We start from the raw sequence: 14,144 nt of genomic DNA, 5'->3' as shown, positions 1-14,144 counted from the left end.
ATAGACTGGACAGCTCTTCAAATAGAAGGTTCCTTTGAATAGCAGGCTGTCCTTTGGCAATCTCCAAATAGAGGACTGTCCTCTGTAAAGTAGCACACAAGGCCACCCTAAAACTTGTGCACCATCCTGAGTCCTGCTACAAAAGAAGATATACCATTTTGCATACCTTGTGAAAAAGAAGCTATGATTTAGCATAAAATTACAAAAATTGAGATCTTTCTTTTTGTAAATAATTTTTATTAGTTTTTCACAGTTACCTTTTTACAAATAAAAACAAATGCCTTTTTTCAAACCTCCTCTGAGATTCTTTAAATCTCTGGACTTCCCTCCTTACCCTCTTTTGGTTCCTTATATTAACCAATTTCTTCCGCATATCCATTCTTAAACTTTGTCCATGATTATTTCCCTTAATTTTATCTAATTTTCTACTAGTTGCAAGCGTTTACTTAAAAGCCTGCCAATGTATCAACTTGCTTACTGTATTTTTGCACATAAACAATAAACGATTCTCACTCTTTTTTAAATTTCTCATTTATTGTAGCCTCTGAGTTTTGCCGTTAATTTTGCCATTTCTGAATAGTCCATTAGCTTGATCTGCCATTCTTCTTTCATTGGTATCTTTTCTTCATTTCATCTTTGGGTTAACAGTATTCGGGCGGCTGTTGTAGCATACATAAATATTGTCTTCTGTTCCTCTGTCCACAGAACAAAAATGGAAATCTTTCAAACCTCTCTTACTATTTACACCATACAAATAACACATTCATTTGTTCATGCACGCACACACGCACAGAGCCTTCTTATCTAGCACTGTAGTGCTGTACTGTATCCAATGATAGCTGCTGTTGACAAATAGTGATACAGTTTTTAGATGTATTTTGCAGCTGCTAGACACTTCTAACCATAGGAGCTTAGCCACAAATGGTAGGAAATAGAGCCAAGAAGAACACGTTATCTGTTTGCAAAACTGACAAAAGTCTCATTGTGGTGGGATTGGGAAAAACAAAGGATGCACCACATTCTGGTAATGCAGAACTAAATGCTCTCTAAAATCCTTTTAAAGGCACATACAGGGATTTTCAGTTCTGGGACTTAAGAATTATGTTACCGTGTTATGTTACTATTAAAATTTTAAGACCATAGGAGGCTGCCCTACACCAGGTTTGTTCATCTAGCCCAGTATGACTGGCAATAGCTCTCCTGGGTCTCTGGCAGAGGTATTTTCCTTTCCCTACTACCTGATCCTTTATAAAAAAAAAGACCACATAATCACAGCATTGTAGAGTTGGAAGGGACCAAAAGGATCATCAACAATTATTTACCTGGAACAAAGAGAACCACAAACAACTAGAACTTCAGACCAAAGTAAAGGCTGAACAACTATGAAGACATGACAGCTGAAACTAACAAAATATTATTGCATGTTGGGCAGGATGTGTCCTTGTACTAACAGTCTCATTAGCATGAAAAATAAAACTACTCTTGATATACCTAGAAACAGACTGCACTGGTTTCACCAGGATGGGAATATATGAACACCAGGAGTGGTTTGCAGAATCAGAACAAAAACATAGCTAATCTAGGATTTGTGGGAAAGGCCATAGCTCAGTAGGAGAGTGCATGTTTTGCATGTAAAAGGTTCCGTGTTCAATCCCTGGCAATTTAGGTATAGGGCTGGGAAAGACTCTTGCCTGAGAACCTGAAGGACCACCGTTTGCACATGCAAATCAGGGATGGGACACTTGTTGCCCTCCAGAAGTTGGTGGACTCCCGACTCCAATCAACCCCTGCTATCATGAGCAACAGTTGTAGTCCAACAACATCTGGGGGACCACAGATTCCCCAGCCCAAGTGTAAACTGGATAAACCAATCATCCAGGACAAGGCAGCTTACTAACATTACAGGCTAGCCAACGTTGATCAGAGAAGCTCACAGGTCATGGTGGAAAGAGTCAGTCTTTCTGTTCCCGGCGTCTGGCACTCAAACGCACATACCATTTTTAGATTTGACCTAAGATTCAGTCTCTATAGTGCTCTTGATGCAGCAAACAGCTTCCAGCACTAGCTTCAATAATGTATGCTTTCCCTTTTACCAAAGCAGCTCGGCCCCATGAGAGAAATTGCATTGTCTGCTGTTTGCTACTAAAAAGCTATTTGTGGTGAGAATTTATTAAGGGCAGTGCCATGGTCTTAAGGTTTCTAGACCCCTGCCTCTCCTTTAATCTTTGAGCCAAAGCTCTTAGCTTCTGCAGCAGGGTCCATTAGCGCTTCTTCGTGAGCGCTGCTAACAATGGCTTCCTTACTGGGGGTATCACTAGGATTACACTCCCTGCCAGAATCCTCTGGCACAAGAATCACTGTGAGTCAGAGCAGGAAAATAATTAACCCTCATGATACTTCTCTGAGGAGTGAATAGAATACATAACAAGCTTTATAGGGTATTGAATTAAACCTACTCCTGGGGGAAAGGCATTCCATGGTCTTTATTATGCTTAAGAATTAGGATGTGGCTGTTCCTGGGAAGAACAGGTCCCCCGAACTCATCTCACTCCAAAATGGTTCCTCCAGTTTCCATTTAAACAGATGTATGCCACTATTTGCTAACCACATCTTATCATGGACTTTTAGGAGGTAAAAGTATGCTGGAGCATTCTCATCAGCAGAGACACCTTATTGTGCTCTCAGAATCCAGTTCTCCAGCTTCTCCAGGCAATCTTGTAACAGAAAATTCACCTTAGAGCGCCACAGTGCAAACTCAAGTTTATTTAACAAGGGCTGTGGATTAGTAGAATTCTTACACATTAGTGCCTACTGTAAATGGTTGCCAGTTTTTAGTGATTAAAAAAACCGCACAATTTTCCGTGTTACATGCATATGTGAAATTCTCAGTTCTGCATGGGAAACTATGCATGGGAAACTATGTTGACATCCATATTACACATTTAAAGCATTCATACCATTTTAACAGCCATGGCTTCCTGGAATACTGGGAACTGTAGCTTAAGAGTTGTTATGAGACCCCACGCAGAATTTCAGTTCCCAGCAACCATAACAAACTACAGTTTTCAAACACCACACATTTTAAACACATTTATAGCACATGGCGTGCTCTGGTCCATGGGGTCATGAAGAGTCGGACATGACTAAATGACTAAGCAACAACAACAGCACATCGCTTCCCCCAAAGAATCCAGAGAACTGTAGTTTGTCCCTCAAAGAGCCCCCTTTAAAACTACAGATCCCGGGGTTCTTCGGGGCAAGTCATGACTGTTAAAGTGATATAAGAATGTGTTAAATGCATAGTGTGGCTGTGACTTATACCCTGCACCACAGTAGCCACAGCGACTAATGAACCAACCTGGTACAATTTTTAGACAATCACTGTGCTAAACTAATTCCTATGGATTCCAGAGGTGTGTGTTGAAATTTTTCATTGAGGAACAGTTAGGGTCAGAAATGCCAACTTGTGAGGGTGATGCAGGTGTGTGTGTGTGTGTTTGACGTCATGTGCATAAGCATCACGCCTCCCTCCCTAAGCCAGACAGAAGCTTCCTGGGCTTTGGGAAGGAGGCGTCAGGGGAACATTTAGGGGACTAGCCTAGTCCTTCTAGTCCACTGACCAAACATCACTGGTGGATTCCTATGTTTTGTCAATGCTGCCCAGAGTGGCTGGGGAAACCCAGCCAGATGGGCGGGGTATAAATTATTATTATTATTATTAAAATGAAAATGCTTCTTACGGATATCTCAAGTTTATTCTGTCCATTCACTACTTTCCAAGGGATGTCTGGATCTCAAATTGCGGTACAGCTTTGTATGGGCTGACCTTGTGACCTAGTCTAAGGCTACCAATATTTTAAAGATTTTGAAAGGGGGACTTTTAGCAACTAAACCATAGGAAAAACCCTGCTAGCTGAGACCAAAGGTGCCTCTAGCCCAGGTTCCTGCCTCCCAGAGTGGCCAATCAGGGTATAAACAGAAGTCCGGTAAGCCTACAAGCAATAGTGCTCTCTCACTGCTGCTTCCCAGCAGCTTGTATTCCATTGCATGCTACCATACCAATCTATAGTATCAATATAATAACCACGGCCAACAGCCATGGATAGAGCTATTCTCAGTTAAGTTGGCTATTCCCCTCTTAAAACCATCTAAGCTAGTAGCTATCACCACCACTTGTGGCAGCAGGTTTCAGAGCTACGTGATTCCCTAGGGGACCAGTTTGGTTATTGCTTGTGCTCCAGCAACAAAAAATGGAATATTGATTGAAGCGCTGGACTCCCTGCTTTGGTTTGGTGTTTGGTGTTACATGTGCACTGCATATAAGGAGCTGCTGCAGTTTCTTGGAAGAAAACAACATGGGAATGTTATGCAGATGTCAGGGAACTGCCATCGGAAGGAAGGGAAGTGAAAGGGCTCACACAGGTTGGGAGAGACTCAGCAGCTGAAGAGGGAACCAGTAGGGGGAGAGGAGCTGGGCTGAGGGAAAGGGAGCTGGAGGGATGGCTCAGAGACACTTCCAGCGAAAACAGTGGGGAGGTTTCAGGACCTCCTGTAGGGACACCCACTCCTCGCCGGAAACTGTCACGCAGAGAGTCCAGAAGACGTGTTTCCGTTAAGGAGCTTTTATGTTGGAAGCGATTCCGAAAGCAACCACTGTCGGAATCTGCCAGCGACTGACGGAGCCATGTTTAAGGGGCTCCGTTACAGACAGAGGTTTGCAAACTTGACCAAACTCTGAGGGACTAGGATTTTACACACAAGCAGCTCATCGTCCCATCACAGCATTCCGACAGTCATCGTGAGCAGCTTGTGCAGGAGAAGGCATCATGAGCAACCCAGCCGGAACCGGAGAAGCAGGAGCTGGAGCGGGTCCAAGCCTGGAAGAAAGGTACCGGGTGTTGGAGGTCCAGCTAGCGCTGCAGACGGCGAGGCTTGAGGAGAGGAGGGCTCAGGATGCAGACAAAAAGGGGAAAGACACCCAGCTCGTCAGAAAGGTACCAGGATTGGTGCAGAAGTTTGGGGGGGAGCCCAAAGACTATCATGGCTTTCGGACAGAGATGCAATATGCCCTCAATCTGCAGTTTGATGAATTCCCTGACGAGGAATCAAGAGTGGCTTTCGTGATTGGGCATCTTGAAAAGGGGGCGAGAGACTGGGTTAGACCCCTGATGGCAGCGAATAGTGACGTCCTAAAGGACACGATGAAGTTCTTTCGCGCCATGGATCTGATGTTTTCCAGCGATATTGAACAGGGAGTGGTCCGCAGACAGTTAATGGCTTGCAAACAGGGGAGCCGATCTGTCCGTGAGTACTGGACTGAATTCACCATGTTGATCCATAAATTGGGGTGGGATCTATCGGCGGAACCCATTCAAATGCTTTTTGAAGAAGGGCTTTCTTCGGCTGTGAAAGACGAACTTTCCCGGGCGCCCAGGGCGGAGTCTATGGACCAGCTGACCAAATCAGCGCTGACCATAGGAGCGCGCCAGGAGGCGAGAGCATTGGAGAGGCGGGAAGGGAAGGGGGAACGTTGGAAGGAGTTCCGCATTCCAGACATTCCAGAGCCAACTTTCCCGCCGGCAGAGCCGATGGAAATCGGAACAGCGCGCGCGCGCGCAGTTTCAAAGCCCAGTGAGGGGGGAAAGAAGGAGGGAAAAGGCGCCCGGAAATGCTATCTCTGCCAACAGCCAGGTCACTTTGCCAGAGTCTGCCCCCAGAGGAAGGAATGGCAAGGGATGGTAGGAGCTGTGGAGGGAAGAGAGGAAGAAATACCGAAGCAAGTAAAAGCCAACGCCTGGCTGCCACCGTCGGGGCACAGCAGTCAGGCCAAAGAGCAGTGAAAGTGCCCACGCCAGAACCTCCTAAACCCGCCCTAGTGATAGAAGTGGCGCTAGAGCTGCCAAACGGACACCCTCTAAAGATAAAGGCGCTGTTGGACTCAGGCAGCTCCTGCAATTTCATGAGCAAAGAGTTTGCAGCTGAACACCAGATACAGACGATCCCTTTAAGCAACCCCCTGCAGGTGACCACGATCGATGGCAGGGAGCTGTTGGGAGGAGAAGTCAGCTTGCAGACCGTCCCAATGATAATGAAGGTGGCAAGGCACACCGAACTGATAGCGTTTAATGTGGCCACCTTGGGAGGAGCTCCCATTATATTGGGGATGAGCTGGCTAGCGTTACATGATCCGCTGGTGGGCTGGCATCAGAGAGTGGTTTCTTTTGGTTCAGCACATTGCTTAGAACACTGCAAAGAGGGAAAGGGTTTGGCAGGGGCCCAAGCCACCCTAGCAGGGACTGAAGTAACGGAGAACGTGAAGGTACCACGACAATACGCAGATCTCCGCGACGTCTTCAGCGAAAGGGAAGCTGACCAATTACCACCGCATAGACCCTTTGACTGTCAAATCAATTTACTCCCTGGGGCACAGCTCCCTGTAGGCAAGCTGTACGCCATGTCAGACAGAGAGATGCAGGAGCTAAGAGAGTTCATTGACAAGAACCTGAAGAGAGGGTTCATCAGAGAGTCCAGGGCGGTGGGGGGCAGCCCAGTGTTTTTTGTGGATAAAAAAAACACGAACAAGCCGAGGCTTGTGTGTGACTTCAGGGCCTTAAATGCAGTGTCAGAACCAGTGGCTTTCCCTATGCCCAGGATTGACGACATTTTGACAAGGGTCAGGAAGGGAAAGATTTTTACTAAACTGGACCTAAGGGGGGCGTACAACCTGATACGAATAAGGAAGGGGGATGAATGGAAAACCACCATGTTCACCCCTTTGGGGGCATTTGAATATTTAGTTATGCCCTTCGGCCTACAAGGAGGCTCCGCGTGCTTTCAATCGTTTATGAACCACGTCCTGGGGCCTTTGCTTTACAAGAATTGTGTGGCCTTCTTAGACGACGTGTTGGTGTATTCTGAGAATGAGGAGCAGCATGTGAGAGACGTCAGAGAAGTGTTGAGCAGGCTGCAAGCCAACCAGCTGTGGGTGAAACTGGAGAAGTGTCAGTTTCATACCAAGGAGGTGGAATTCCTGGGGTATCGCCTGTCAGACAAGGGATTGGCCATGGATCCCGGCAAGGTCCAGGCGGTGCTGGAATGGAAAACACCCAAAACAAGGAAGGATGTGCAGAGGTTCCTAGGATTTGGGAACTTCTATCGTAAGTTCATCCGAAACTTTGCCCACCTGACGGCGCCCATTACGGACTGTCTCAGCAGTAAGAAGAAGTTCGTTTGGACTGAGGAGGCGGAGCGAGCATTTGAGGAACTAAAAAGGGCCTTCGCCTCGGAACAACAACTCCTGCATGTGGATTTACAAAAACCGATGAGAGTGGAAACTGACGCATCAGACAGAGCGATTGGGGCGGTGCTTCTGCAGCCAGGGAAGGAGGAGTCAGAGTGGAGACCGTGTGCCTTTTTTTCGCGAAAGCTGAACAAATCCGAGAGGAACTACACGGTGTATGACCGAGAACTACTAGCCATTCATGAGGCGTTCCGGAGATGGAGGCACCTGCTAATTGGCGCACAACATAAGGTGCAAGTGTGCACTGACCACAAGAACCTAGAGTATTGGAGGACGGCACGAGTGCTCAACCAACGGCAAGTGAGATGGGCCCAGGAGTTCTCCAAATTTAACTTTGAGATTTGTTACGTGCCAGGCCCAGAGAACATTAGGGCGGACGCTCTCTCACGCAAACCTGAATATTTGGAGGAGGAGGGAGCACCCGAAGAGAGACATGTCATTCCAGAGGACCGCTGGGTGTGTGGGGCGGCATTGGTGGGACAAAGAGAACTGGTAGAGGAAACAGAGAATGATGAATACGCCCAGAATAAGCTCAGAGGTCTTAGGGGTGGGGGAGAAGGTGAAACCATAAGGGTGGGAGATAGGGTGTGGCTGTCAACCCAAGGGTTGCCGTTCAAAGGAGGTTGTAAGAAATTAAGACCCAGGAGATTGGGTCCCTTTGAGGTCATTCAACAGGTCAACCCAGTGGCTTTCAGGCTCCGGTTACCCAACCACATGAAACTGCACCCAGTATTTCACAGGTCGTTACTGTCACCGTATGAGGGGGGACGAGAAGGGATGGCCACTCGGGGACCGGTCATAGAAGAAAGGGAATGCAGCAGCCATGTGGCAGAAATCCTCGACGCCAGATGGAAGGGGGATCAGGTGGAGTATTTGGTAGCGTGGGAAGGAGAACCGGAGTCAGAAAACACTTGGGTAATGGCAGAAGATATCAATGACGAGGTATTGATAGAAACGTTCCATCAAAGGTTCCCAAGGAAACCTCAGCCTGTGGAGAGGTTCCGGAGGGAATACTTTGGGACCACCGATGAGGAGGAGGAGTTGGAAGGATTCTCGGAATCGGAAGGGGAAGGGGAGATGGACTCTGAGGAGGAGGAGTACTTCGAGACCAGGAACCGCAACAGGTGGAGAGAAGTGTTCGGGACATCGGAAGATGAAGGAAGTTCATTCCGGGGTTTTGCCTCCTCACCGCCCGTAGAGGAGGGGGCGAGAGGGGATGAAGGGGGCCCTGGAGGGGAGGTGGATGTCAGGGAACTGCCATCGGAAGGAAGGGAAGTGAAAGGGCTCACACAGGTTGGGAGAGACTCAGCAGCTGAAGAGGGAACCAGTAGGGGGAGAGGAGCTGGGCTGAGGGAAAGGGAGCTGGAGGGATGGCTCAGAGACACTTCCAGCGAAAACAGTGGGGAGGTTTCAGGACCTCCTGTAGGGACACCCACTCCTCGCCGGAAACTGTCACGCAGAGAGTCCAGAAGACGTGTTTCCGTTAAGGAGCTTTTATGTTGGAAGCGATTCCGAAAGCAACCACTGTCGGAATCTGCCAGCGACTGACGGAGCCATGTTTAAGGGGCTCCGTTACAGACAGAGGTTTGCAAACTTGACCAAACTCTGAGGGACTAGGATTTTACACACAAGCAGCTCATCGTCCCATCACAGCAGATTATTGCATTTTTGGGATTTGTTTTCTAGTTAAAGGGGGAGGGTGATGTCAGTCTTTCACCAGCAGTCGTCCCCAGCAAAGCAAATTAACGTTCCTCTTCCAGGAGGAGCTTGTCCTCCCGTAAAACAGCTGCTTGTCTCAATAGAAATGGAGGAAGAACATTATACACTACCCTAGAGAGATCTCCAGAAAACTAGAGATCACAGAGATTTGATAATGAGAAGCAGCAGTCTTCCAAAAAATGGAAACCTCATGATCCATCACACTTCCACAGGGAGTTTAGTTCACAGAAACTGTGTGTTCATGTTTGTTGGCAAATGCGATGCTGGTTAGCTGTCTCTCCGTAATCCTTGCTTTAAATAAGTAAAAGCAAAAGGTTCAGACCAACGGGCGGGGTACGCCAGCATTCTTACGTTCTTGTTGCTGTTTTACAATCATTATGCGGGAAAATGTAGGACAGCTTGGGACTCAGCTAGATTGGTAAAGAAAAAGCGATTTATATGTGTTGCATATGCAATATAACATTATGCCACCAGATGGTGATGTGGACTCCTGTTTTTCTCTACCTGTTTTCCCTGTTTAAATTTATAGCACGTTTAACTGAAACACTTGTTTGAGGTGTCTAGATCCAGCCTTGGTTAAGAAATGTTAAAAGTTCAGGGATATTAAGAGGATGCTCCTCACTTAAGATGCTTCAAATCTATTATCAGCTGGGGGAGCTGGGGAGCACAAAGGTCACATCCACATTGTATGTTTGAAGCACTCTTATACCACTTTAACAATCATGGCCTCCCCCAAAGAATTCTGGGAATCATAGTACATAGTTGTTAGGCGCTTCCTCACAGAACTACAGTTCCCAGTACTTTACAGTTCCTGGGATTCCTGTGGGTGGGTAGCAGCAAAACAGTGTGTTAAATGTATGTTATGGAAGGGACCTAAGACATCAGTATCAACTGGTTATCATATAACGAAGCAGAAGTGCTGTTTTGCACAACTTTTAGCCCAGGAGCTAGCTGGAGACCTGGTTCACAAGCCTGCAATTTATTGTTTCAGATTTCCCAGCAGAAAACTCCAGCCAAGAAGAAAGGGCAGCTACAGTAGGGCAGCTACGACAAGGCCTTTGCCATCTTTAACTATAAAGAAACGGAAGAAGCATAAGATACTGTCCACATGCGATCTCATGAGAGGCGGGCGTATGCAAATGAATGTAAGTTTAAGGAAACAGAGAAACGACAAGGTGTTAGAATTTGGCATTTCATCTAAAGAAGGAAATTCATGGGAATGTAACTAGTCTCTCCGTGACATATTACTGTACATTCCAAAACCTTAAAATGGGGTCAGGTTGTCAATTCAGGACTGAATGTAGACACCTTCTTTGAGTTGTTGGGGAGAATCCTTCAGGAGAGACTTTTTAAACTCCCTTCTGCATTCCTGAAAGACCACAGATCACACAATTTCCTAAAACTGCTAAAGTTTCAGAAGGGAAAATAATTAGATGGCACTGTACTGGAAACTTAGCTACCTGCAGGGTATTTTTTCACACTTCCTAAATGCTTACCCTTCACCCCAGTATTGAAGAGTGACCCTAGGAAATCTTTTTTTCTAAACTCACAGGTTTCTGGAAATATTCAGGATGACAGAAGACTAGCCTAATTTCTGTAAAAGCTAGTACTCCCCCCCCCCCACTGGCATCTTGAGGGAGTTGCTTTTTCTCTCTCCAAGAGAAGTTAAAAATACTCACTACCATGGAAAGAAGTGATTTTACTTAGCCGATTGCCAGAATCTGAAATACATATTCAGAAAGAGGGAATCCCCTCCCATATACATAATGCATGAGTTTCGTGAAGGCTTCTCTTCACACACGCTTCCCACCCAAGGCTTTGAATATTTAATTTCTCTGCAATAACAAGTTCAGAAAGAGATTTTTTTAAAGGCACAAAACCTCACTAATGTTAAACATTCACTGGCTTTCAGCAGGAGCTGTTCTGTTTATGCAATTATAACTTTTAAAAGAGAGTAATTCTATCTCCTGCCAAAGAGAGCTCAAAATAAATAAGATTATGCATAGATGCTCCTGTATTGGCACAGTTTCAGTATTTCCAGATTGCCCTAGTGCAAGAGACTTGAACTGTGCAGCTGTACTCAGGCAAAGTCTTGCAAGGGTGTGCTTCTTGTACATACTTACAAGGGTGTAGGCCCGACTGAACACAGTGAGACTTACTTCTGAGTAAATAGGCATAGGATCCGTCTGCATGAAACTGTAGGGCAGGGGAAGGATGAGAAATTAGTAATTGCCACACTATCTTTCTGCCAAGGACCCAAATCCACACTCACTGAGTTGTGGGAATACAACACTGTATTGCTAAATCAAACTGTATTCCTAAATACAACACTGTATTCCTAAATCAAACCCAAACACTGCACAGCCTAATATTAGCTACCAGTCTAAGTTCAAAGTGCTAGTTTTGGCATATAAAACCCTATACAGCTTGGGACCAGGATACCTGAAAGATCATGTCAACCATTCTTTCTAACTGGGACATATATTACTACCACATTCCCCTGACCACATACATTTAAATGCAGATTATTTGTGTTCTAAAGCTACAACCCTATACCTTCTTACCTGGGAATATCCTCAATGACACTTTTCTATAGGCATGTGTAGGCACTGTTTTCTTCTCTTGCAGAGCAAAGGTAGCTGAAATATAACCAGAATAAGTTTACATAAGGGATCACCATACCTTATGTGTGGTATGGAGCATATGGGAAAATAGGGACATAAAAACACCTTTGTATGACCTCTTAAGTGTTGGCATTTGGAGTTAAAATGTTCTGCAGAACTTTTATTAACTTAATTAACTTAATACTGAATCCCTTTTGGAGGAGCACACTTTACCCTGGATATAATCACACGGAGACTTGGAGTTTAGGGAAAAGTAAGATAGCTAGGAAATAGATGCTTGATAGGAAATATCCTAGTTCTAACTAAGGTGGAGATACCTTGAGCCATGCTTGCTCTTTCATCTCAGTAATTTACAGATGGTCTTCAAGGAAAACAAAGAGTAATCAATCTGAAGTGATGCTAAAATGTGGGTCACTAAGGCCAGGCTATCCTGGTCCAGAAACAACTGCAGTTGATGCACCAGCAATAGCTAGGCAGATTTTATAGATGATAATATAGATGGTATAGGAGAGGTACTAGGTGTATATAAATACAAGAGCAGAATGAACCCCAAAGGGTTTAAAAACTTGCTTTTGATTGAAGGCCCAACACCTGTTTCTCCTCTCCTGTGAGAGGACCTAAATGACTGTGATACTGTCACACAACCTGAGAAAAATGTGTTGCTTTGCTTTAAGACAGTGGTAGAGCTATATGCAGGTTTTTTTTCTAGTTGTTAATAAAGCTGATGTGAAATGGATGGGGAAGGAAGCCGACCCTTCTCACTGATGCAAAGATTTTTTACAATGTGCTTTGTCTTTGAGATTTTTTTAATGCCAAGGCCCAGATAAGTCAGCTGGGATTTCAGAAATATTAAGCACAACTGTGAGGCATTATAGCTAGTATCTTTTTTTAAATGGTAGGGCTGGCGCCTTCCCCAAACCAGGATTTTTTACAGCATCCATGAAGAAAAGAGTGATTTTAAAAATGTCAGTGTGCCCTGCTTTCCTCCCTGAGAAACATCAACTGCTCTGTAGGCAGAGGGAATGCCTTCCATTTAAGAAAGAAGGAACGTGACTTTCAGACAACATCTCTCATTTTGAAACTAAACCATATCAGGCGACATAAATTCATGCTTTTTGGAGTAGAGCAGGGAGGATGGGACAGGCACATATATTGTACACCCAATACCAAACCCCACAAAACTATAAATATGGCAGAGCTTTTAGCAGATCAGGAAACACTTGCACATGGTTAAAACAAAACAACATAAAATCCAGCCTATTAAAAACGAGCTACGTTTCTCCTGAAGCTGAAAGAACTTGCAATTTCGGCCAGATACTCCTCACTTCAAAACACTCCTTGCTGTTGCCTGCAGGCTGTCATCCACCAGAGATCGCCTACAAACGTAAGAGGGGTCTCACCCTAGGGCACTCTATCTAGTGCCCCCTCAAACATGGAGCTGGGCCAGGGCCGAACTACACTGCTCAGCGGGGGTGGGAACCTGTGACGCACATACATCAGATGTTGCTGGACTCCAGTTCCCATTATGCCTGACCACTGGCCACACTGGCTAGGGCTGATGGGATTTGGAGCCCCACAACAGTTGGATGGCCATCGGAACTCTACCCCTGCTATTTTGCAATGTAAAATATTGGTGGTATAACTTGCACTTTTAATGTCAGGAGCACAATAACCAGTGCTATTTTCCCGGAACTCACCATGAACACCTCCCTCGTTCTTTTAGAACGACAATGGCGCCCACCTGACAGGTGTTGGAACCGAGTTCCAGCAAGTTCCAGCTGAAAAAGCCCTAACAATAACTATAAATTACCTCAGCAAACAGGAGGTCTCATAAACACGCATAAGGAGGGGAAAATCAGTGTAGGAAGGTGGCCTCCTTAGAGATTCTAATAACTATTGCGCCTCAACTACAAAGTCCTCTTCCCCACCCAATCTTGCTTCTGGTTGGGTAGCCGCATGCCCTATTTTTCAGAGTGCACTCCTCTGTTTGAAAGCAACCTCTGTCTGAAGGGCTGTCCAGTTTCAAAGTAAAGAATAAGAATGGAAAGCTGCGGTCTGACAAGTTATCAGTGCCTTAGCAATGACATTTGTAAAACCTCTCTGGAAGCCTTTCTCATCAGGAAAAAAATGCTTAAGATAAATAAATAAATCAGTTGACCATCAACAGTTAGCACCTGACTGAGCAGATACACACCTGGCTTGTCTCCTCAACTAGGATGAGATGTATTGTATTAGTATAATAATTAGTTCTAAAATGCCAATTTTACTCATGAGAAGAGAAGACTCCCTGGAAAAGACCCTGATGTTGGGAAAGGTTGAGGGCACAAGAAGAAAGGGACTACAGAGGACGAGATGGTTGGACAGTGTTCTCGAAGCTACAAACATGAGTCTGACCAAACTGCGGGAGGCAGTGGAAGACAGGAGTGCCTGGCGTGCTCTGGTCCATGGGGTCACGAAGAGTCGGACACGACTAAACGACTAAACAACAACAAAATGCCAAT

General features: G+C 45.5%; 1 long non-coding RNA gene across 8 annotated transcripts in view; it reads right to left on the bottom strand.

Moving 5' to 3' along the window:
• Positions 1-216: 216 nt before the first annotated feature.
• Positions 217-14,144, bottom strand: part of LOC308474217 — a 30,373-nt gene continuing 16,445 nt past the window's right edge. For 4 of the 8 annotated variants that reach the window (XR_013984562.1, XR_013984564.1, XR_013984568.1 and 1 more), the window contains exons 2-4: positions 11,584-11,658; positions 11,143-11,215; positions 217-695 (exon numbers count right to left, since the gene is read on the bottom strand). This is a non-coding gene — a long non-coding RNA (uncharacterized lncRNA). The remainder of the gene's footprint in view (positions 696-11,142; positions 11,216-11,583; positions 11,659-14,144) is intronic. The other 4 variants (XR_013984563.1, XR_013984565.1, XR_013984567.1 and 1 more) reach the window with 2 other exon arrangements.

Source organism: Podarcis pityusensis, assembly GCF_964106645.2.
Source record: "Podarcis pityusensis genome assembly, chromosome: 3".
Lineage (NCBI taxonomy): Eukaryota > Metazoa > Chordata > Lepidosauria > Squamata > Lacertidae > Podarcis > Podarcis pityusensis.
The sequence above is the reverse complement of the archived record's forward strand: the minus strand, read 5'-3'. Positions and strand labels throughout refer to the sequence as shown.